Source organism: Haliaeetus albicilla, chromosome 25, assembly GCF_947461875.1.
Source record: "Haliaeetus albicilla chromosome 25, bHalAlb1.1, whole genome shotgun sequence".
Taxonomy (NCBI): domain Eukaryota; kingdom Metazoa; phylum Chordata; class Aves; order Accipitriformes; family Accipitridae; genus Haliaeetus; species Haliaeetus albicilla.
This window is the reverse complement of record NC_091507.1, coordinates 22,812,861-22,836,756: the sequence shown is the minus strand read 5'-3', so window position 1 is coordinate 22,836,756 and position 23,896 is coordinate 22,812,861. Positions and strand designations below refer to the sequence as shown.

The window sequence follows — 23,896 nt, the reverse complement described above, 5'->3', positions numbered from 1 at the left end:
TCACGGGCGGGGACGGGAATGGGGCTGGCGGGGGGGGGAAGCGTTGGCGGAGCGGGCGCGAGGCAGGGCACGGCGGGAAGCGTGCGGCGGGAAGCGCGCGGCCGCTCCCCTTCCCCCCCCCGCCGCCGTCCGTTTTTGCCGTTGCCTGAGGCGGGATGAGCCGTTCCCGCCGCCGCCGCCTGAGGAGGCTGGTTTGGCAGGGCGGCCTCCTTCAGCCCGGCGCGCCCGTAGAGAGGGACGGCGCCTCGGGGCCGGTTTCGGTTTCTCTCGCCGCGCAGGTGAAACTCTGCCGGTGGAGGGGGGCTCTGCCGCGGGGCACGGAGCGTTCCCCAGCCTCTGCTGGGGATGGGGAGGGGGGAGTCGGTCTCCCTCGGGGCTGCGCTGTGGAGGGGGGCTGTGGGCTCCCCAGAGCCGGGGCTGCTGCGCGGGTAGTTGGGAGACGAGAGGGGTTTGTGAGGGTGAGAGCAGGCGCGGAGGCAGCTCTGATGGCCCCTAGCCCTCCCTCATCAAGGCCTCTTCCAGTCAGCAAGGAATCTTCCTCACCGGAGCAGACCCCCCCCTTTGAGTTCACTCGAAGGGACCGGTCGTGTGTGTAGTACCTCTCCTTGCCTGGGGCCCTGGCCTGGCATCCGGAAAGGCGTTGTGGTGTTCGCGTACACCATGGAAGTGCCTTCGAGCTAACTTCAGCACTCGGAGATCGCTGTGGGTTTGTGCTGCATAATGGCTTGCAAACCAAAGGATAGCCACGTTCGTGTCTGATTAAAATGATAATGCCACATTTTTAATTGCAGCTAGAAACCGGTCCGTGAGTAATGACTCCACAGAAACTTTAGGAAACTCTTGCTGGTTATCCCTGATTATTTTCTGTCAAAAGCATTTGTGAACTACTTTTCTGATAGCAGTAAAATTAAATTGATGCTAATGTGTTTGCGTAGATCTAAGTACATTCATTTGCCCCCCAAAATCGAGGGCTGTTCCTTTTTCGGTATACGCTATTAAGCGATGCAAGCCAGGAATTATGTTGGGCATAATTAGTCCATAACGCTGTCCATAACGAAGAAGATACAAAGTAATTTCTGTTAAAAGCACTAAGAGGCCTAGGCAGTTCAAAGGCTTTTCTTCAACATTAGGTTAAATTGATCATTAAGGTATTGTGAAATACCTTTCTGTTAATATAGGAGTTCTGATTTCTCAGTAGGTTGGGGTTTTTTCTTGCGGAAGCAAAATACAGTAATTAGTAAAGATAAAGCATTTGTAACTTTTTTTGGATTGGATTTTGTGCCTGAGAAATGTGTGTTTTGTATTGTGGGTAGAAGCTAGTATCTGAAATAATTTATTTCGTTTAAATTGATTTTTTAATTACTTTTCTGATTGAACTAGTAGTTAAATGTATAAAGATGATAGTTTTATTTGTTTTGTTTTGTTTGTTTTTTAAATAGCTTTTTTTTATTCTTTGGGGGGGGACGATGACACTCTGGACTCAGGCTAACATATCAATGTTTTCAGCTTTTGCTGAAATTGTCCCTGATCATGGTTTTATATACTACTTGCAGCAAGTATGTATTTTGGTTCCATAGGCGTTCCTCACATTTGGCTTCTTTGGATTTTGGCATAGCTAAAACAGTGTATGTACAATATCCAATCCTCAGAGATAAGATTGCAACACAAAGAAAAACACCTACCTGCAAGCAGAAGGAACTGCACCCTGGAATACGGCCCATCATAAAACGCCCTCTTGACAAATGCTTCCCACAGCAAATAGTCTTTTTGTGCATATGTAAAATCTTAGAAAAGGAATTAGAAATATGGCGTATGGGGTAGTTTTTTAGTCTTCAGGGAGGTGATTATGGAATTCATTCACTGTGGAAAGGTGCTGATACTGAGTGGGTGCTTGGTTGGATGTGGGTGCTGCTCTCATGCAGAGAAGGTGCTTCCCAGAATGCTGTTGCAACAGCAAACAGGAGATTTGGCTTAAGATTTTCCTGAAAATATCACAGTGATGGCCTGAGCTAGAAACATTGGATTTAGACTGTAAAAATAATAGCAAAACAGAACACCTTTCTTGTGTTCTCAAAGTTTTGTTTTGATCTGGGCAGTCAGGTAATAACACTGGGGTTTTTATATGTAAAATGGGAATAATAAAATCATGTCTTACTACTCAGGTGGCAAGAAGCTCAATTAATCAAAGTGCTTTGAGGTAAAAGTGTAACACTATGATACGAATATACAGATGAGGAATTTCAACACTAGGAGTTACTGCAACTAATATTTGTATCCTCTAGGTATTATTTTATCTTCACCGAAATAAAGTAATACTTGGGTTTCTACAGGGCTGTCAACTTATAGATCTCAGAGTAATGTGTAAAGGAAGATGAATTACAAATAAGCCCTTTTATAGATGGTGACACTGAAGCACGGGAAAGCTAAATGCTTTGGCCAGGGGAGGGAGTACTTTCAGCTACAGCAACTTTCAGTTCAGTACCTTATTCTTTGCCTTACAAAAACGTTCATCTTATGTTGGATCTGGCCTTCGTTTTCACAAGCTCTAGAAGTTTATCATCCTATAGGCACTTCTGTTTCTGGGTTATGTGGATTTTTTTTCCCCATATATAGCTAGGCAGTTGCTATCACTTTATATCAACATGCCTCGTTTTGGGATTAAATAATGAAGGTCCCATATGATAGAACAGTTGAAAGAAAAAAGGAAAAAAAAAACCAAAAAACCCCCAAAAACCAGAACAAACGAAAAAAAACCCAAACCACATTTTATGTTATAAAAATGGTCATTACCAGAATGCCTGGTATTAAGGAATACAGTTTCTTGGGTTGCAAACAGGCAAACTGTTTCTTATGGTGGTGTGCATAAGCATTGACATAGTCGCTCACATATTGTTTATAACTGTCATAAAAAGTAGTAAATATCAAAAACATATGGGTTATAGTGAAGATGAACAAGAATTAAATATTCCTGAACTTCAGAAGATTCATATTCAGATTTGCATGTGTTTTTTATCTCTTACTGAGATACAGAAGCTGCCATACCAAGTAAAGGCAGTAGTCTATCTCATTTCTTCATAGACACCACCTTTATTTACCTTGTAGCACTCCCTGCAAGATAGACAAGTGCTGTTATTCCTTTTAGAAAAGGGGAAGCAGAATGCAGAGAAGGGAAGAGGCTTTAACAATGCCATGCAGGAATTCTACACGTGGAACTGAACCCTGGTATCTTAAGTTTTGTGACTAGATTCCTCGTTATGAGGTCAACCTTTTTTATTTCCTTGCTGGTGATCTACACCAAAAGTTCCAAAATAGGCAAGCACAGTGCTCTCCATATGAGACTGATTCCATAATCAGTCTGTAGCTGGCATATGACTTGGAGAGTCACATCAGTGTCTCTCTATTTTTTAAAATTGTGACTCATTATCCAGATAAATATAAAAATATGTATGTTTTAATATTCTGCTTTTCCATTTACTTCCTTAATATATTTGGGCAATGGGCTGTATAGCTTCATCAATTTTAACAAATTAAATTTTAATTTAAAATGTTTTCTTTAACTGCTGTCATATGTGAAACTGGGGACATGGGAGTTCTGGTTTTAACTTTTTTTAACATTTCATTACAATTGCATTATAATTCATTCTTTTCTACTTCTCTATCGTGGTTAGCTTCTATACAGAACAATACAAATCTTAAAGATATTTTTGACAGTGTTTCTGCCCAAAAGATCAGATACATATAATATAAATCTGTTATGTGGTTCTGACTTCTTTCTAGATGATAGGTTTGGTTTCCCTGACAAACGTAGTGGCTATTATGGTCTGTCTGCACATAGTGTAAATCAGGAAATTGACAGTCATGGGTTAAACTGTAATTTACAACCTTTTATGAAAAAAAAGGAAGCAGTAAGGTGTAACATCTCGGGTTCTTTGCATTTTCTGGTTTGTATGAAGACAGATTTTATCATTTCGTATGTTTTATAAACTGAAAATCTTTAATGGAATGCAATAAATAGTATGCTTACAGTATTGTTTACACAAAAAATGTATTCCTGATTTTTTTATGACTCAGAAAAGTTCACCTACTGAATTTAATAGCCCATATTTTTGTATATTTGAAAAAAACAGTTATTTGCAGGCCTGTTTGCATTAATGTAATCCTCAGTTCTATTCCTGGTCTTTTAAGGGAAGTGAGAGGCTTTGTTTCTGTTTCTGTCAGATCAAGGAGGTAGACTTCATGTTTTGTTGGGGCTTTAAACAGAACTAAACTTCCCCCAAGAAAGAAACAGAAAAAGACACAGAAGAGTTTATAGGCAAAGCAGGGTAGAAGAAGAGATTGGTTTTATTTTAGCTAAGTTTGCGTTTATGTTCTCTTGGCTAAAGGCTGAAAAAGAAGATGATCTGTAAATGAGGACTTCTTGAATATTCAGTAGAGTCTAACAAGTATAAACTTAGAAAGTAAATATATTATTTTAAAATTGTGTTTTGTGAAAAAGAATTTGCTGGCTTACATAACTGTAATGTACTCAGCTGCTTCTCTTTGCCACTCTGGTACAAATAAATTATATTTGCCCATTTTTCCTTTCAGACAGGTTGAATATGGAGCATTTTATAATAAATTGTACAGAACAAAGTCAGGTTTGGGGTTTTTTTTTGTGAAAAAAATGCTGTAGAGTTTCATCAAATACATAATTCACTCAAATCCTTCCATTCTTGCTGTAGCAAGCTTGCATTGCATTGGTTAACACTTAGGGCTTTATGTAGTTTGTAGACACATACATGTCTAATGCCGTTTGAGATGCCCAAGAGTGGTATTCTTCCCTGTTGCCAGCTGCTGCTGCAGAGAGGTATCGGTTTACGCAGGTCCTGTGTCGTGCCTGCACAGGGCTAACGGGTATCTTGGGAGTCCAAAGGCTTCTTAGGCTGCATTGGGCATCTATGTTCTGACACATGAATCCTACATAAATGTAATTTGCATTGATGTGCCCAGTCAGATAAGGAGTTCCTCACATTTTGTCTGGTTCTGAATCCCTGAAAACCTCCTGTCTTTGGAGGAGGTTGTCACAGAATTGCTGGCTGCCTCCTGTATTATGTCTGAATCTAGTTCTGGGTCTCTAGGGCGTTATACTAGCTATTTGTGTTTCATTTTGTTTTCCTACCTAGAATCTTTGAGGGGGATTTTGCAAAAGGACAAACTTATTCAAACATTATTCATCTTTTTTTCTTTTTCCCTGAAACTCTCAGTGAACTGTGATGAAAATATAACATTTTTTAGATGCCATGAATTTATTTTAGCGATGGTGGGAACTTTCCATCATTTGCCTAGTCTAAATAGACACTGACTCATCATTTTCAGGGACTAGTTCAAAGATTAGGTGTACTTCCTATTTTTGGTTAAATTAAATCACAACTGAGTGGTGTACCACTTGAAGTATGCTGCTCTTATCTGGATTTTTTGCTATATTCACCTTTCTTCAGTGAATACCAAGTGTGTTGTGATCACTCCTAAAGCAGAATAGGAAATAAACATTATTCTTTCAGATGGAAGTTACTGGGAGAAACAGCTGAAATGTTTTGTAAAAATTAATTTATTAAACTTGAAAGCATTAGTGCTCAAGTGCTAAAACTAAGTTTGCGTAGTATGCTGAGGCCTCTGAAGGCACAAAGATCAGAAAATTAATAGCAGCAGTAGCTGCTAACATGGAAAAAAAAAGCCATGAGTGGAAAAACAGTAAACTGAAAGACCTTTATCCTCTTTTCCAGTCCTCAGTTCTCAGAGTTTTGTCTGGCAAGGAAAGCAGGGAATCTGTCTGACTTTCAAATAATTACTGATGTATTACTCCATTGCAGGCTAGTAGCAAAGAGCAGCTGCGCCCTGTAGCCAGAGCCAACTTCTCCCTTCCCCTTCCCCCATTTCTGACTGCCTTCCCTGGAGAAAGCTATCTCACTATTAAATAAACTAGGGTTGGGTTGCAAGACAAACCAAGATTTCACTAGAAAAATATTTACTCATGCATAAAGAAGCCCTTTTTAAAAACTTCACTGCTTAGGAAACGATGCGATTTTGTGGGTAATAAATAAAAACAGATTTGTTACACTGCACTTGTAAAGCTGCCGTCTTTTATGAGCCTGGGAAGAGTGACCTTATTCATCATAAGGCTTTGTCAGTTCTGCCTCCGTGCAGCCATTCTCTTCTTGATACATGTGAGTCATCTGGGCCATGCTTAACAGAGAGGTCTAGTGCCTGAAAAGTAAGGGAGTTAATTATAGTTGTTGGCTTTTTGACAAACTACCCTTCTTTTTCCCACATTCCTTACCAGTTTTAACTGAAAATTAACATTACTTGAGAGGCAAAATACCAGCATTGTGGTAAAAACCAGTTCTGTAAGAAATCAATACCAAACCATTTCCAGTTTCCGTTTATATTGAGCCTGAACCACAGCAATAAAAAGGTCCTTCAATGTCCTCATCTTCAAATTGTGTTCTGACTGTAAGAAAACAAAAAGAATAGGAGTTCTCGGCAGAGTTGCAGGACTGCCAGAAGTTCATGATATCTCCAGTTTGCTTTACATTTAAGATGAATGTAAATCCAACTTCCTGACTACTTGCATTCAGTAAATAACTTTTATCTGAAAAATCGCACGAATGTGCGGAGGAGTCTTGCTCAAGTTCGTGTTTAAATAATTCACACGGTGACTCCTTGAATTCCTCCTGATATTTCATTAGAGATGCTGTCTCCCTCCACTGTCATGCAGTGGTAAGTAGTTGCCGTGCTGTAGACCGCTGTTCAGCGATGGGGGAAGTGACACGTTCATGTCATTTGTGTTATGCTCTGAGGTATTTTGAGATGTAAGGAATGCAAAGGATGCCATGAAAATGTCAGTGCTCTCGCACCCAGAGGAAGTCTGCCATGGGGCACTGTGCATTGTGACTGGGAATTCATGGCTGCTGGTGTGGAATCTACATTAACTGAGCATAACAAACCTTCCACACCAAACCAGACTTTCTTATGTTATGAACTGGATTACCAAGAATTACTCTGTGGACTATTTTGTTTTGCACTTGAATGGAAGCTTGAAGCAGTACATTTATGTAATATTTATTCAAATGTTAAATGAAACAACAACCAAACCCGTAGCTTGATTGCATCTACATGAATGTGGAGTTAATGAATCATAATAATTTTACAGTTCAATAATCTGGAAATCTTTCCATGGAAAAATATTTAATAAAGGGGAAAATACTATATCCTCTTACAAAGAGAACAAACAAAAATCTTGAGAAAGGTGAAGAGTGTGACATGTCTGTGTCTGAGCCTGGCAAGTGTTCTTGAAACCTGCACGCTGTTCAGTGAGATTAGATGCTTGTATTTGAAGGGGTTTAGTCCTTATTCGTTTAAGAAAGAGCATGCTCTTCCCCAAACCGTGATTTAATAAAGCAATTGTAGCACCATCTTTTTGTCAAAGAGGATGGTGCCTGGTGTTTCAGTTGTTTGTGAAAGGGATTGAAAAGACTAAGCAGCCTCCGTTATCAGAATTAGGTTTCTATTTTAGCTAGCATTATATGAAAGGAGCCATCTTGTGGTTGTCTCTTTTGCAAATAAAATGTTGCTGTAACATTGCCTTGAAAAGCTGAAGTTAAAGACATGTCTATACTTCTGTAATAATTTTTCTTCTACTTGTTTAGAAATGTTACCTTTTATGTAAAACTTGACCTTATACAGGTTTTCACTCAGAGAAATTTTTTCATTCTATCAGATTTCTGATTCTACCAAATCTTCAGAATTAAAATACCACATCTATCTATTCATACAGGATTAAACTTGATATGTTCAGTCTGTGTCCCCTACTAGTCAGTCCACCCCAATATTTGCTAGTCCTCTGAGTTCTTGCTCAGAGCTCTCATCTGCACCCTAACTTTTGCTTTAAACTGCAATCAGCAGCATATCCTCTGAAATGTGACTCTTAGTAGAACTGCTTTCTAAATGAATGCTAAGTGATTTTTTGTTTTTATAATTTTCATTAAAACGTGATCCCTGGGGACTGTGTGCATTCCAGGCACAGAACTGAAGCATCCCCATCTTTTGCTCTTGGACTTCAAACTTGACTTGGAGAGACAACGTTTACGTGATACATCAGTCTGATTTCTTCATCTCCTTGCTGATACACAATGGTACTTAGCAGTTTTAGAATTTGTTTAATCCACAAAATCCTGAGGAGGTGTCAGCAAATTTATTTTACGTAGATTAGCGCACTGATGCTTGTATAAATTTAATTAAGTATATATATAAAAAAATAACCTTGTTAAACCAAAAGTTATGTATAAACACAAGCCTCTGTCATAATTTGTAAAGTTCTATTTCCTTAATAATACTGAATAAGGTTATGTATAATTCAACTTGGATAGCCATCTATCTACTGCAGTTGTTAATAACTAAATGTAGCATCAAGGCCAAGGATCGCCATCATTTGCTGAAAGTATAGAAAAATTTTACAAATTTGATTTGATTGCTGTTTGTCTAGAATATTGATTGAAGACAAAAATGTATGAAACCAATACTTTCTGGTAAATTCGTTCACATATTACAACTAACAGAGAAGCAAAGTCTTAATTTAGAATGTGCCATTTGAGGTTTATTGTATTCCTTGGAGTCGAAGAAAAGACTGTTCTAGGAAAATGCAAATCTGGAATTGGGGTTTGAAGTGAGACTAATACTTATGCCTGCTAGAATAGGAGGCAGACTTTGAGAAAAGGAGAGACAGGATTCGTAATTTTTTTTACTACAGCTGTTTTAGGAAGACATTGTAAAAATTTATTTTGGAAAAGTATTTGAGCCATTGGACTAAAATTAGACTTGATAGAATTTTCAATCAGAATACCAATTAACTGGGGGAAAATCCAACTTTTTGACTGAAAATGGGTGTGTGGGTTCATTCAGAATACGCTTTCTTTGCTTTAAAACTGGAATGGAATTTTTGGATGAAAATCTGATTTCTTTGAAATGATTAAAATAGTTCAAGACATCCAATTAAAAATGAAATGTTTTTAAATTGTTAAATAAGATGCTTAAGTTGCTTTTCATTTTTTAAGCTTTTACTGATATTTTTACTTTTTCCCCCCAATTAAAGAGAAGACTTTAAAAAATGACATTTTTCTTGAGATGGAAAAATTATTTCCAGTTCCACTTTAAGTAAGATCAAAAAATCAGATGGCATCTCACTATTTGAGAAGATTACTTCATTGAATGAAGCACCATGGTTGTAGAGAACATAAGCAGGGAAATCAAAGGTGTCATACCATGTAAGATTTTGACATATAATCTTTCCGTAAGATTGTGTTTGAACTGATGTAAGCAACAATAATTCTCAGGCATAATCATAGATCTTTACTTTCTGTTTTAAGTGCTGTTCTCTATTTTGTGTCTAGTAAAGGAGACACAGTCTCTGTAATGAAAGAAATAGGAGAGGATTCTTCCTTAGGAGATCAGTTAAAAGCAAGTGAATGAAAATGTCTTCCCTCCAAAACTGGTGCTAGTATGACAGTGACGATTATTCTGAGCACTGGAATAAGAGAGAAAAAATATATATGGGATTATTTGCAACACCAATAATCCGCTGCTATATAGGAAAGTAAGTCTTTAAATGTACAGGATTCTGAAAGATAATGGATTAAATATAACAAAATAATAGCAGTTGCATAGTTAACCTGCCTCATTTCCCTACCTGTTAGGATGCAAAAAGTCTCCTTTAAAACATTGAGTCTCTGTGCATCTCTGAAGACAACCACCCCAGTTACCAAGAACCACAGCCTGACCTCTGTCTCTACATATTTGAGTGGGACTTGAAGCAAAAGCTTATTTTTTATATGTTTCTGCAAAAACATGGATTTACCTTGGTGAAACTGAAATCAGACATAGATCCCAGACTGATGTAATTGTGGAATTTTTTGATGTTAAGAAGTGTAGAAGTCAAGAATTTGGGCAATTGTAGTATATTCTGAGGAGAAAATACATGTGTCATGGTTTAACCCCAGCCAGCAACTAAGCACCATGCAGCCACTCACTCACGTGCCCCCCACCCAGTGGGATGGGGGAGAGAATCAGAAGGAAAAAGGTAAAACTTGTGTGTTGAGAGAACAGTTTAATAGAACAGAAAGGAAGAAAATAATAATGATAATAATAACAATAATAAAATGACAATACTAATAAAAGGATTGGAATATACAAAACAAGTGATGCGCAATGCAGTTGCTCACCACTTACTGACCAATGCCCAGTTAGTTCCTGAGCAGTGATCCCCCCCAGACCAGCTCCCCCCAGTTTATATACTGGGCATGACGTCACACAGTATGGAATATCCCTTTGGCCAGTTTGGGTCAGCTGTCCTGGCTGTGTCCCACCTTCTTCTGCCCCTCCAGCCTTCTCGCTGGCTGGGCAGGAGAAGCTGAAAAACCCTTGACTTGGTCTAAACCCTACTGAGCAACAACTGAAAACATCAGTGTGTTATCATCATTCTTCTCACACTGAACCCAAAACATAGCACTGTACCAGCTACTAGGAAGAAAATTAACTCTATCCCAGCCGAAACTAGGACAATATGCATTCTAAGAAATGTGGGATGTAATGAAGTTAAAGGGTGGGTCAAACGTGAGGATGTACTGCTTGGAAGAGAGTATATTTTTAAAGTATTACATTCCCTCTAATGTCTAAACTCTATGAAAACTGTTGAAAAGTACCACTGTATCTTCACTTAACAGAACTGAACTGAGTTTATTAGAATTACCTGGATTCAGCTTCCAGAAATTTCTTGTTGCTAGGTGAATTTGTAGTCATAGATACATTTTTTTACCTAGGTCAGCACTTCCATATTAATAAACAAGAAGTAGGGTAAGATTTTCCCTGGGTATAAATCACTGCCACCCACTGTTTATGGAAGCTTATGGCAGTTCAGCCTTAAAGGCACCTTTGTATTTCATATAGAATTTTTTTGTTCCTATTAACTAGGATTACACTGAGTTTGCAGTCAGAAATTGTTTTATTCAAAACAGTAAGGAAAGCATTTTTAAACTGAATTGTGAAATAGTTAAATGGCAGAATCTGGAAGAGAATGTTGTAATGCCATCATCTGGAAATTCATCCAAACAAGAAACTTTTTGTCTCCCTGCTTCTTTTTCCACTTTGGCATATTGAATGAATGTCTAATTTGCTTGATTGAAACCTTTTGCTTCAATAGTAAACTACTCGTTTGCTAAAAATAAAATCCTTTTGGTACAGAGAGACTTTTCATACATGTATGCAGGAATAGCTCCATTTGTACCCTGAAAAGCTTTCAGATGTCATATGCATGGTACCGAATATAAAGTGTGAGAGTCTGGTATAATCAGTGGTATTTCCTGTGAATTCACCTCCAGCTGAGTGTTGTCTCTTTTTATCTTTTACTTTGGTATTATAACAAGCTGTCCTGGTTAATTAGCTTGGTAATTTTACTAGATAAATCTGTGCCAGTGATAACTTAACTAGTTGGCTGGACTGAAGAAATGGTTACAGCCCAAATTCAGCTATGTAGTCTGTTACTGTGAAGACCTTGCCTTATGTGCAACTTCAGTACATTTTCCTCTGTCTGCTAGGCATATTAGAATACTCTCTGAAATAACACAGTTCTGAGCAGAACATACTGAAAGTAAATGCCTGCCTGAAAGCAAAAACTTTAGGCAGTGCAAACTAGCATGTTAACCTGGAAGCATCTCCACATAGTAGTTTTTATTCTAGCAGCTGCTCTCACTCCAGCTGTAGTAGCAACATCATCGTATCAAAATCTAGTATCCTAACATGCAGATATTCTTTTTATTGACCAGACTTTCTCTGACAGATACATGGATGATTTTTTAGGGAGAAAAGAAGATGTGTTTTATTTAGTTTTGGTGCTGCCATTATGAAGAAGTTTATGAAGTTAGACCTAGGAAGCTTTATGGAGCATCTTAGAAGGAAGCTTAAACCACGACCATTATTTATATCAACATAAAGTAATTGTGTAACCCCAAAGGAATGGCAATGTGTTATTTTAAGCAATCAGACAGGACATGAGAGACTGTCTGATATCACATGTTGGCACGCAAGTTAATGCTGAAATCTTTAGCCATGCCAAGTTTTGAAATGATGGATAGTACCGTGTCTAAAATGTGTTATCTTTTTTGAAACACACATAATTTTCTCCCTGAATGGGGAATAATTGTCTGCTTATCACAGTAATGAAAGGGATGACCAAACTTGCAAATCAGCCTTGACTTGGAAGCATTTGAGAAGCTGAGGAATATCCAAGTAGTTAGGATACCAGCCTGCATTATGGTAGAACAGGTTTGGTCCATCCACTGTTACAGATTTCTTATGTTATCCTGGGTAAGACACACTGGTCTGGATCCACAAAGGCTTCTTGCTCTTATTGATAGCAGCTGAAACCCACTTCAAAGAGCAGTTACTTTCTTAAAAACTTTTGTGGGTCTGCACCTATGTCCATATTCGTTGGGAAAATAAAGTCTAGGAGAACTGCTGAGGCTAAGTATAATTTATGTGAAGTGCTCAACTTCTACAAAAGCTGGGGGCATAGAAATGCATAAACAAAAGCTTACAAGTTTCTCTAATATATCAACCATGAAAAATCTTTGATACTAAAGCTCTAATACATTCATATCATAAGGCATATTAGCAGTGCAAAAAAAGAACAAACAAACAAGAGTACAAGCTATAAATCTGTTGTATGTTTGGGAAATGCTTGGGTTTTTTTCTCAATGAAATGCTAGGAAAATAAAGCCCTGTGTGTGGATAAGAGCCATTTGGCTCAAATAACCCCAAAATTTGGTGCTATAAGCAAATTGGCATTGTAAGAATTCCAGGCAGTTGTGATACATACAGTTATACAAAACAATAGTTCTTTGCTCTCCACAAGTGTAACATTATGTGAAATTTTGGCAATATGAAGTAACATTTATTAACGTGTTTTCTTAGCTTAATGCAATTTATGATTTGTATTCAAGTTTTGCAAATCATAACCTAAACAATTACTTGTTCACCTGTAGGTTAGAATCAAGCAGGAATATTTTTCACTTTTAAAAATCAAATTTCTGATTATTCTTTTTAAGTGTGACCTTGAACTTGTGGATTCCTGCTCTCTCACCAGGTGATAGCTATTTTCCAAAGGAAAACCAGCACTGTCACATTTTTTCCTCTTCTAAAAGTATTTCTGCTGCCTTTTGAAGGGAACAATGTAGGTGAGTAATTACTAGCACTCGCCTCACTGTAGCTCAGATTAAGGCCCACCAATTTCAGAGGTTCATATGGTGTAAGGTGTATGGGACGCTCTTTCCTCCAGCATCACTACTTGCTAGTTCAGGCAGTCCAAATTCAGCATACTGTCTGTTTTGAATTCCAGTCTAAACAGTCTTACACTGTGGCACTCTTCTGGTCTACATCCAGCTTGCTTTTGTCCAGCTGCCACTACCATGGATCAAGTGGATCCATATCCACTGCTGGGGGAGGGCAAGGAGAAAATTTGCTGGTTTAAACTGCTCGCTCGGACTTGGGTTTCCCTTCCACTCCAAGCTGCACTATATAGCAGCCAAGGCACCTGTTTGGGTTTAAAAACATCCAAGGTTAGATGTTGTAGTGCTCCACCTAAACCAGTTCGTAGAACTAGCATATAAGGTTTTTGAAGGTAGCAGACTGAGGAATCAAGTTCATCCCTTTTATAACAACAGAAATGGCAAAGACAGCAGCAGGAATACTGTGTTGAGAATCACTGCCCTGCCAGCCTGTCTCAGCCTTGACCAAAGACTAAAATCTTTATGGTTCATTGTCAATGTCTGTTCAACCTTCAGTTTCCACTAAAAATCCTAGGGAGAAAAAGGATGCATGCTACTGTTGATGTTTTTAAAGATCATAGACTAAATATGTTGAGGTGTGTGACCTCAGAAGTTAAAGTTAATGCCTGTACCATGCATATTTGGAACCTTATCTGGGAACCTTCATGCTTTCTAAAATGTATAGGGCTTGGGATGAAAAGAGAGTATATTTAAACTTTTCAGTTTGGGGAAAAGGCTTAACTAAAACAGGAATATGAATTCAGAAATTCACTGGGGAATTGTAAGGATAATCGGGGACCAGGGGTATAGTGAATTTAGGAGCAGAGCTTCAGAAGGGAGATGTAGCTAGCAGACAGTTTGGGAATGGGAACAGTGCTAGAGTCTCAAATGAATGGGATGTCTCCTGGAAATGAGAATCGGGAAGGAAAAGGCTAATGATTGAGCCTAACTTTATGTTTCTCACCTCTAGCCACCTATTTGGACTGTTCTGACCAAATGCTAAAGAGCTCTGCCAGGGCAGGTCTTGTGTAATAAGTTCCATTATTCAAGTTTAATTCAGCAGTTTAGATTTGGGACATACTTAGCTATTTCCTAGAACTGTTAGCTCAGTTTTATTCAGGATTTCCATGGTTTTACTGCCAGGCAGTTTAACTGAGAGTAACTCAGTTTTCCCCTGTGTCTTATATTATGGGAAAGAACCCATAACTTCAGAGTTTGTGTGATGCTTTATGATTTTTTCTTGCAATACCAATGTAATTCTTGCACAATATATGTGTTAGTGTTACCTAGACTTTACAGTTACTATTAGACAGATGACATACTGCTGGAAATGTAAAGGGGAAACCCTATCGCTCAGAACTACGTATTTATAAGAACAGTACGTCAAGAATAGGAGCAGAGAGGGTGCTGACTCACAAGCGGTGATGCTCAGCTAGTGATGGCTGTGACACTTCCTGCTCCCAGCTGTCCTTTCCATCCCATGACATGCAGTTTTCCACCCTTGTGCAGAGATGGTTCAGCTGCTCATGTACCAGCTGCTGAACTTCTATAATTTGCAGCCAAGCATATTACAGTAACCCCAAATAATTTTTGGCTTACCTAAAAACATTGTTCTGCCAATTGTAGAACTTCAGCAGTGGTTCTCCAACCGAGACATGGTTGCAACAGAATGAAAAATCTCTGGGGAAAGGGAGGCAGGACTTTTATCAATGGCTCAAGAGAGTCAAGATGTTGGATGGGAAAAAAGTTATATTGTATTCTGTGCTGAGAAGCTCAGGAGCGTTTCCAGGCTCTTTGGTGTGAGTACATGCCCTAGCCTTAACCCAGCTACAGATTCAGATGAAACACACATCCAGGACAAGTCACCTCTGATCATGAATCAGAACTCTTAAAGTGGGAGTCAGCTCCAGATTCAGAGCTAAATTTAGATGTCTACCGTGTAGATTTCTACATGTGAGGTAGGTGCTTAATGCACAAAAGATTCAGCGAATACAGTCAATGGTGCTTTGAGACCAATTTTGAATCTTGTTGGATTATATCCTCTCCTTTCATTGACCATTCCAGGAATAACAGTCAATGAATCATACTCATCTCTTTATTTCTGTAAGTATTAATGACTCCTCAATGCTCTCTGCCTCTTTCTTACTTTGTTGGTGTTTCCTATTTGTTGGTATACTTCTCAAGTCTATTTGGGACGTAACTGTCAGAGACTTCGTGTTCTTTTGCAGGAATCTCATGAATGTTAGTCGATTAAATAGTTTTTGCTCTACGTTATCGACTCAACTTCTAGATGTGCTGGTTTAGCTCAACACGCTAAGGGTATGAGCAGAAAACAGGCAACTTGCATCATTTGGTGTCCCTCCTCCCACACACAAACTGTCAAGTATCTCACTGAATCAATAAGATCTTTTTAAGAGTACATAATGGCTTGCTCTTTTTTTCTATCTTTCATCCACGTGAAAAGGCGTTATCTTATTAATCATTCAGTTGTTCCTTTCCCTCCAGTGTTCTCTTTAAGAGCCCAGCTGTTGTCTTGGGCTAAGTTATAGTGAGTCCTTTGTGGTTCATTTTATCCCTTGGTGACTTCATCTGCCATGAGATTGCCTGTATAGCCAGAGCACCTACAATTTTCTTCCAATATTCCTGTCACTTTAATACTGAAAGAATTCTCTGTAGGTCTGTGAAATGTACCCTTATTCTGACCATCATTACATTTCCCTTCCCTTCCAATACTTTCTAGGGTTTTTCATTAGTTTGTCTTTTAAACGCTGCTCTTAACAAGTGTGCCTGAGATTAAACAGAAACATTGTTCAGAGAGAAAAGGGCTTCTGGTGAAACAGATGTCACTTGCAGGACTATATATCCCCTTCCTTTGGCAACTGACACAGATTCTGGCTAACTTATCAGTGGGCATCCTGCCCTCCCAACAGATGGTCAGAAGTGTGGAGAGCCAAAAGCCCATCTATGGATGCGGAATATATTGGAGAGTGTATGTCTAGACACAAATGTTGAACGAGCTTTTTAGGCTGAACTTCTGTGCCTGCAGTCAATCTAGAGGAGAGGACAGCTTTTTAATAAAGGAACATTCTGCGTCAACATACGGCTGCCTTGGTGTTTAGAGTGGCTGATAGTTATGGGAGGGTTGGGGAGAGGGAGATCATGAAGTAATCAGCATATTAGAAGAGTCACTCAATTTTTAGGTTTCTTTCTATTGGGAGTATCTAGTAGGAGACCAAAACACCGTTCCTCTGATTGCGCTGAGTTCCACAAAATTAGTTCAGGAAGTTGGAGAAATCTGCAGTACAATTGCTCAGATAAACTTATGTAGTCTTAGAACAGAATTTCACATGTGTTTTAGTAGAAAATTGAACTTACTTTCTTATGGCTTTGTCATATTTGCCGACAACCGTAAGAATCAGAGATGTTTTTATTGTCTCAAAACCATCTCACAAAATACGTAACTTATCACACGGATGAGCGAGGACAGTTTGTGTGCCTTCCTACAGCCATGCTTAGGAACCTGACTAGTTCTTAGTAGGTTTTTAGGGGAAAGGCAGCGACCTATATGCTACTGTAGTTGGGCAAGGAAATGTGTATTGCAACAAGGATATATATATAATTAGGTCAAGACTTTTGCCCTACATTTTCCTACAGCTAGAAATGCTTGCTAATATACAGTCTGTACTTTACACATGATCTGCCATTGCTCATCTCTGTTGAACTCTTACCCATCTGAACTTATGAATCAAGCAGGTTTAAATCAGTTGCCTGGCATGTTAGATAAAGGCATAGCAAACTGTGATAAACACAAGAAATTTACTGGATAATATTAAGTAATTGATGGAGATTTATATGAGTGAAGGCAACTCAGCTGCAGAATTTGTATGGTTTTTGCATGAGTGTAAGGAAGAAGTTGACTTTAGCTTTGAAGGAAAACAGAGGCAGGGATTAATGAACTGAGAGAAGGATGGAGTATTTTCGTGTGAGATGAGAAGCTGGAGGAACTGGCTTGTTGGTTGCCGTGCCCCCGAGAAGAATGTTACAGGTGCAGAGGCACCAGTCAGTCTTCGCTCCGCATCGTCGGTGTGTTCAGACAGCTGCTGAAGATCACCTTTTTTGCAGCAGAAGGGAAAGTTCATCTTTAGGTAGTTCATGCTCTGGCAGAAACGCTACCAAATGCAACAATAATTTAGTAGTGTATGCACTAAAACTGTTAGGGTGTTTCACTTAGAAGTCATAATAAACAGCTACCAGGTAATAATTATTTTCACTCACTACGAAGACTATTTTGGTGACTGAGGCTGACAAGTCATATATCACATTGTCATTCACTTATACTTTTTGGATCCAGTTCCATCCTGCTTCATACTGATTCCTCCCTATGCTTTTCACTATAATTCCTGAGTATTTTAAATTGTGGCGCTTTTTTAGAGCAACCAAAATCATATGCCCTGGGATTTTTTGTAACTTGATTCTCTATGGGTGTGTTATTTGACTGCATACACGTGTTTCTACAGTTGATGATGATTATAAGGTCAATCACTGAGCTCGCTCGCTAGCCGTGTGCATTCAGTAGCACTCCTCATTAGCTGGTTCATAAAAGCACAGTTTTTTCAGTTCTTTGTACCTTGTACTGGTGTGAAGTGCCCCATGAACTCAATACCAGCTTTCTGGTATTTACCAGCCTGTTTTCTATTGTCTTTTAGCCCAGCTAAAAATTACTTTGACTAAATACTAGCTGACGCACAGTCTCATGAGCAACATGAGATTTGCTTATTAATAGTATTTTATTTAAATAATGACATTTGCAATGGTGTTGAATTATGGTGCTTGCTTCAGAAGTGTTTTCAGGCTCCTTGTCTTTCTAATATTTAAAGCACATTCCGCGGGTGTAAGGAAGGGGAGGACATAGCCTAACTCGCTGGGTAGAAAAGTAAGTCTTTGTGTTAGGACTGTGAAAAAGGCCTAATCAGGGACCTAATCAAGAGACTGCAGAAGCTAAAGGCTCTCCAAGATCGACATGCCTGGTATGGGGCTATTGTGTACTGTTTTAGAGCTGAGGCATTGTATTTGCTATTCAGATGGAGCCCTGCACGGGGTATGAATGGGAAAATGGAAGCCAATGCCAGTTCCTGTTAATTTTTTTCTGTACGAGAGTCTGTTAGCGATTTGCCACGCACCCTGGAGTCCTGCGGTCACGTGGGCTTCTCTCTGCCATGGTATTTTCGCCATCTCTTGTTCATCATTCTCACCTGGCCCCTCTGCCGCACCTGTGTGCTTTTGAATGGCTTTTTGCATCTGGAACAGAGTTTGTCAGACTCTGGGCAGTAGTTTTTCTCCCTCTGGAAACCTGTGTTTCCATACTGTGTGAAGAAACCTGGCTGCATTCCAGCCTGCTTGAAATCGCAGCTTTGCACAGTGAAGTGTGTACACACGAATACCGAAGTGAGTGCTTAAGTAAATCTCCAGAACAAATCTATGGGAGTGTTACCTGGGTGAGGGCTGGGCGACTTATGATTGGGGAGTTATATTTCACAATTCAACAATTATCTGCTGCCAGATCTGAATCTATCTGGTTTTTAAGGGGTGGTTGTATTTTTACTCTTTCTTGTTATGCAAGAAAGGAAGAGTTTTCATCCTCATTAACTGACATAAGTTAAATACTACCTTCATTAATAGATAAATCCGTTACAGAAAAATTAATCTAATAGCAATTTGTAGTATTTCCAGGTCATTAGAAGGAGTCTCACTGCATTGATTTTTGGAAGTTACAGCACACACATCACCAGCGGCAGATGCATGTGCATGCTGAGAAGTCAGACATACATCTACCACCTATGGGAGTGTTTTAGACACTGGGCTGTAGAGCAAGCTGAGGGCAAAAGTATTCATCATTCTTGCTGAAGCTTAGCCACTGTGTGACATGGGAAGCTTGTGGAGAATCTGAAGTGCTATACCTTCAACTTGGGGCCAGCAGAAAGAATGACCATTTTTAAAATGTGTGGGTTCAGATTTATATGAATTCTGCGTAGAAAATAAACCAGCCATCTTTGAATATGTAAGAGCAGTATGCACAGGACCCTGCCTGTTTTCCTCACTTAGAAGCTTCTAGCTTATCGAATTATCATATAGTCATTCACCTAGCAAATGCGTCACATCAATGAACAAGTATTAGTTGAATATACTTATGCATGTTACCATGGTTAATTCTACATACTTACCGCAGAACTGCTGGGTAAATTAGGAGATTATTGGCATGGTTAATTTGTATCCCACATCTACTGCATAATAATACAGAATTTTTCTTTCTTATTTGTAAATGGAACAGTTGGGACTCAGGGTGGACTTGAGAGAGCCAACAGGCCCTGGCTGTCTCATGTCAGTTTGGTCTCGAGTTAATGCTGAGGTTAGAAGATGCAGGGTTGCTAACCTTCTATTCTATTGCAATGTGTGGCATTTTCCGTAAAGCTTCAGCCTCCTGTTGGACTTCAGCAAAGCATTCAACACTGTTTCCCTCAGCCTTCTCCTGCACAAAGTGGCAAGATGCAGATTGGATGGGTGGGCTGTGAGGTGGGTAGGAAATTGGCTTACAGGTCGTACTAAGAGGGTGGTGATCAATGGTTTTTACTCAGGCTGGCAGCCGGTCACAAGTGGGGTCCCCCAGGGATCAGTACGGGGCTCCACGCTGTTCAACATCTCCATAAATGATCTGGATGATGGGGCTGACAGCACTCTCACCAAGTTTGCTGATGACACCAAACGGGGCGGTGAGGTGGACACGTCAGAAGGGAGAGCCATCTTACAGAGAGATCTGGACAGGCTGGGAGAGTGGGCCAGCAAGAACAGTTTGAAGTTTAATGAAGACAAGTGCAAAGTCCTGCACCTGGGACAGAATAACCCAAGAGCCCAGTACAGGATTGGATCTGTGTGGCTGGGCAGCAGCCTTGCTGAGAGGGACCTGGGGTGCTGGACATGAGTCCGCACCGCGCTGCTGCAGCAACCAAGGCAAATGGGATCCTGGGCTGCATCCGCAGGGGCATAACTAGCAGAGATAGAGATGGGACCATCCCACTCTACTGAGCGCTTGTCCGGCTGCACCTGGAGTACCATGTCCAGTTCTGGTCCCCACAGCTCAAGAAAGATGCAGACAGACTGGAGAGGATCCAAAGGAGGACCACAAAGACGACCAAAGGGCTGGAGAACCTGCTCAGTGAGGAAAGACTGAAGGAGTTAGGTCTCTTCTCCCTGGGGAAGAGAAGGCTCGGGGACACCTCAGCACAGTATTCCAGCTGCCACTTAAAGGGTGGCTGCAAAGAGGACAGAGATTCTCCCTTCATGAGTTGCTGTGTGGAGAGGACAAGGGGCAATGTGTATATGTCACACCAGGAGAGTTTCATCTTGATATAAGGAAGAAATTTTTTTACAGTGAGAACAATCATTCACTGGAACAACCTCCCCAGGGACGTGGTAGAGTCCCCATCACTGGAGGCTTTCAAGATGACATTGGACAGGGTGCTAGATAATCTTATCAAGGCACCCTTTCCTCATGAAAGGTTGGGCCAGATGATCTTTCAAGGTGCCTTCCAACCTGGGCTGTTCTGTGATTCTATGATTGCTTAAAAACCTGTTTTCTTTTGAATAAAAGTAAAGTCTTTAGCCCTAGATATTGGTGGGAAGTGCCTGGAAATGTTAAAAAGAATGTGGGATGAGCCTTGGAGGGCAAATAAAAGTTGCTGAGAATGAATTATTGGAAAGCTAATCCAAAACTTTTTGCAAGCCAGTCCTCTTTACGTTTGAGGAACCAGTTCAGAACTTGTAAAGGCGTAGAGTGTTCAAAATCGTAAAAAGTCTCTTTTTGCTGCAATTGGTTGTTATTAATGCTCATTGGGAGGATAACTGAATGGGTACACCAAATGCCCAGCTAAGCTACCCCCTAAATTTTGGTGTTTATGTTGCTTGGCACCACAAGAAATTTTTCTTAATCTTTTCAGAAATGCTTATGCATTTCCAGGCCTTCTGCTGTCAGTTTGGTTCTTTTCTCCTCTATTACATTTCTAATATTCTACTGTATTGCTAATCGTGTAATTTTAGGATTTTTTTTTAAAACTTCACATTTCTCTGATGGCCTCAACTTCTGAATTTTAGCTTTATAAATGCATCTCAGCCTTCATTGGAAATAAAGTATCTACACATTTCAGTTTCTAAGGAAACACTTGAAAATATGACTGGAGCACACTCTAGAGGCTCAAAATCTCAACGGCAGATAAATAACTCCAAATTTATTCATATTTCAGATCTCATGATTTTAAAGCCAATCTCATGATTTTTTTAAGCATTTCCTTTCTGATGAAGATTTGAATATTTGTGAATAACATGGATTTTCTTATCTGCCATTCCTCCAGAGAACTATCTTTTATTACTCTTAATCTGCTGACAGGGAGCTGGGTTTTATCCTGCTAAGTCTTAAATCTAGGTCAAAGATGGATGAAACTATGCCAGTTCGTAGAGATGCTGATATTATTTCTGGAGTGTTTTGCAAACTCGCAAAATTTATCTTGGTAGGTTTTGTAAAAGAATTGTCCCCTTTAAAGGACAAATGCTGCACTTCATAAATTTGTTTGGAGCACCAAGACACACGTATACGTAAATTAAAAAAATCTAAACAGGTCTGTGGATGTCATAAGGTTGTATAAAATATAGTGTGCCACTTAAAAAGGGTCACTACCCTATACAGGGGCTCTGTGCTCTCTGCTATTTTATGTCATGTCATATGACTGGGAAACTTGCATGGAGAAGAGGAAGGGCAAACTTGATAAAAATCCTGATTTATCCGTTGCTTTGAATCATCCGAGTTTGACCATGTGTCTATCCATCTCCACTTTGCAGATATATTTTATCTGTATAATATTTCCAATAAAATGTGAAGCTCTTGAAGTGTAGCAAAAGGATTACTGCATTTTTTTGGACTGCTGACACTTTAGGATCATGTTTAGTAATGGGTTCACGTTACTCTCTTGAAGGCTGGTGCAGATAGGGCTAGATGTCCAACTGAGTGACCTAGACAGCTGAATGTTGTCACTGTATCTGAGCAGCAATTTGTAAAACCATTCATGCTTTTTCTAAGCTGCCAAATAGGCAGTTATCAACACTGTCAAATCTTTGTTATTATTTTCAGCTATTTATTAAATATACAAGTTGCCTGTCTGGGCTCTGTTGATCATATATTATTTTATGCTGACACTCTAGAGCCTCGAAGATGAATCAAACTCAGGCATGCCTGTCTGGGTGTGGAGTAATCACAAGACCTTTCTTTTTTTAAACTGCAGTTGCTGTCTGCGTTCCCACTTCTCTGGCTGGTCATCGCTTCGCTGCACAGAAAATCTGCCCTCCAGTCCCCTGTCCTACATTGGCTATGCTGCCTGTTTGAAGACTTTGGGGCAGAATTATGGATAACCTGTAGCAGCCCTCTGCCCCAGGTACAGCTTCCAGGGAGGTGCAGCCTGTCTGCAGAGTTGCTGGTCTGGCACGAAGCTGCTTGGCACGCTCTTGCTATGGGGACCCGGCGTGTGCTCAAGACCTGGAGATGTGGCCAAGGCAGCCAAGGGATGTGCTGATTCAGTGTGTCCGTGCTGGGGCAGGGATTTCCAACCCGTAAACTGTGAGCTAACATTTACATTCAGAACAGGTGGGGTTTTTTTTCTTCTTTAGCTGGTCGAGAGCCTTTACATTTTGGAAATTGTTTGAATGGCTGTTTAGGCCTGCAAACTGCTGTGATTGTAGTTACCAATCCCTGGCAGAAACCACACAGCTGGAAGTCAGGGATAAAAGGACAGAAAAAATTCGAGGATAAAAAATACCAAACTGGAGCAAAACCAGAAGCATTTACTCCCCTTACATGAGGTACAGCTGAGGATATGCCTGAGCCACTACATCATAATAAAACCTCTGTTAATTACTAAGGGAAGGAAAGGCCATGGCAACAAAAAACAGTGGGAACAAAAAGCCTGAGTTTCTCTTCCAAAGAAATGTTCCATGTATCTCTAGGGTAAACTGGACAATGCATCCATGTAGATTTCTTTTCCCTAGAAGTTATGGACCACTATATAAAAGTAAAACTTTTGATTGAAAAATGCCCCTGGATTCTGGCTTGAAAGTTGAGAAGCCAAATTATTTTCATTTAAAAAACCAAGGAAAAATTTAAAAACTTTTAGTATTTTTTGTAAAAAAAGGAGATTTCAAGGGAAATTTGTACTGGGTCAATGTCACACTTTCCCATCAGAAGACAGTTTTACTGGTCTTACTGGTTAGATCTCAAGAGCAAACCGCCTACCAAGTTTTACTCCCAAGCAAAACATCCAATTTCTAGTAAACATCTTTTTAAAAAGTGGCCGAGGTGTTCATTGGCATTTGATCCTTGCCAGTGTTTTGTATCCCTTAAAATCCTGAGCTTGGCCAAACTCTCGTTACAGAAATGGTTTTGTCAGTACTGACTACTGATTCGTGCATGTAGTAAAATCCGTCTGGGAAGAAAAACGTGTTTTAGC

General features: G+C 39.7%; 1 long non-coding RNA gene across 3 annotated transcripts in view; it reads left to right on the top strand.

The window, feature by feature from the left end:
• The first annotated feature begins 375 nt into the window (after window positions 1–375).
• Window positions 376–23,896, top strand: part of LOC138681912 (uncharacterized) — a 32,319-nt gene continuing 8,798 nt past the window's right edge. Inside the window, exons 1-2 of one of the 3 annotated variants that reach the window (XR_011322129.1) lie at window positions 376–702; window positions 22,679–23,037. This is a non-coding gene — a long non-coding RNA (uncharacterized lncRNA). Of the gene's footprint in view, window positions 6,757–22,678; window positions 23,038–23,896 lie in introns of all 3 variants that reach the window. The other 2 variants (XR_011322128.1, XR_011322127.1) reach the window with 2 other exon arrangements.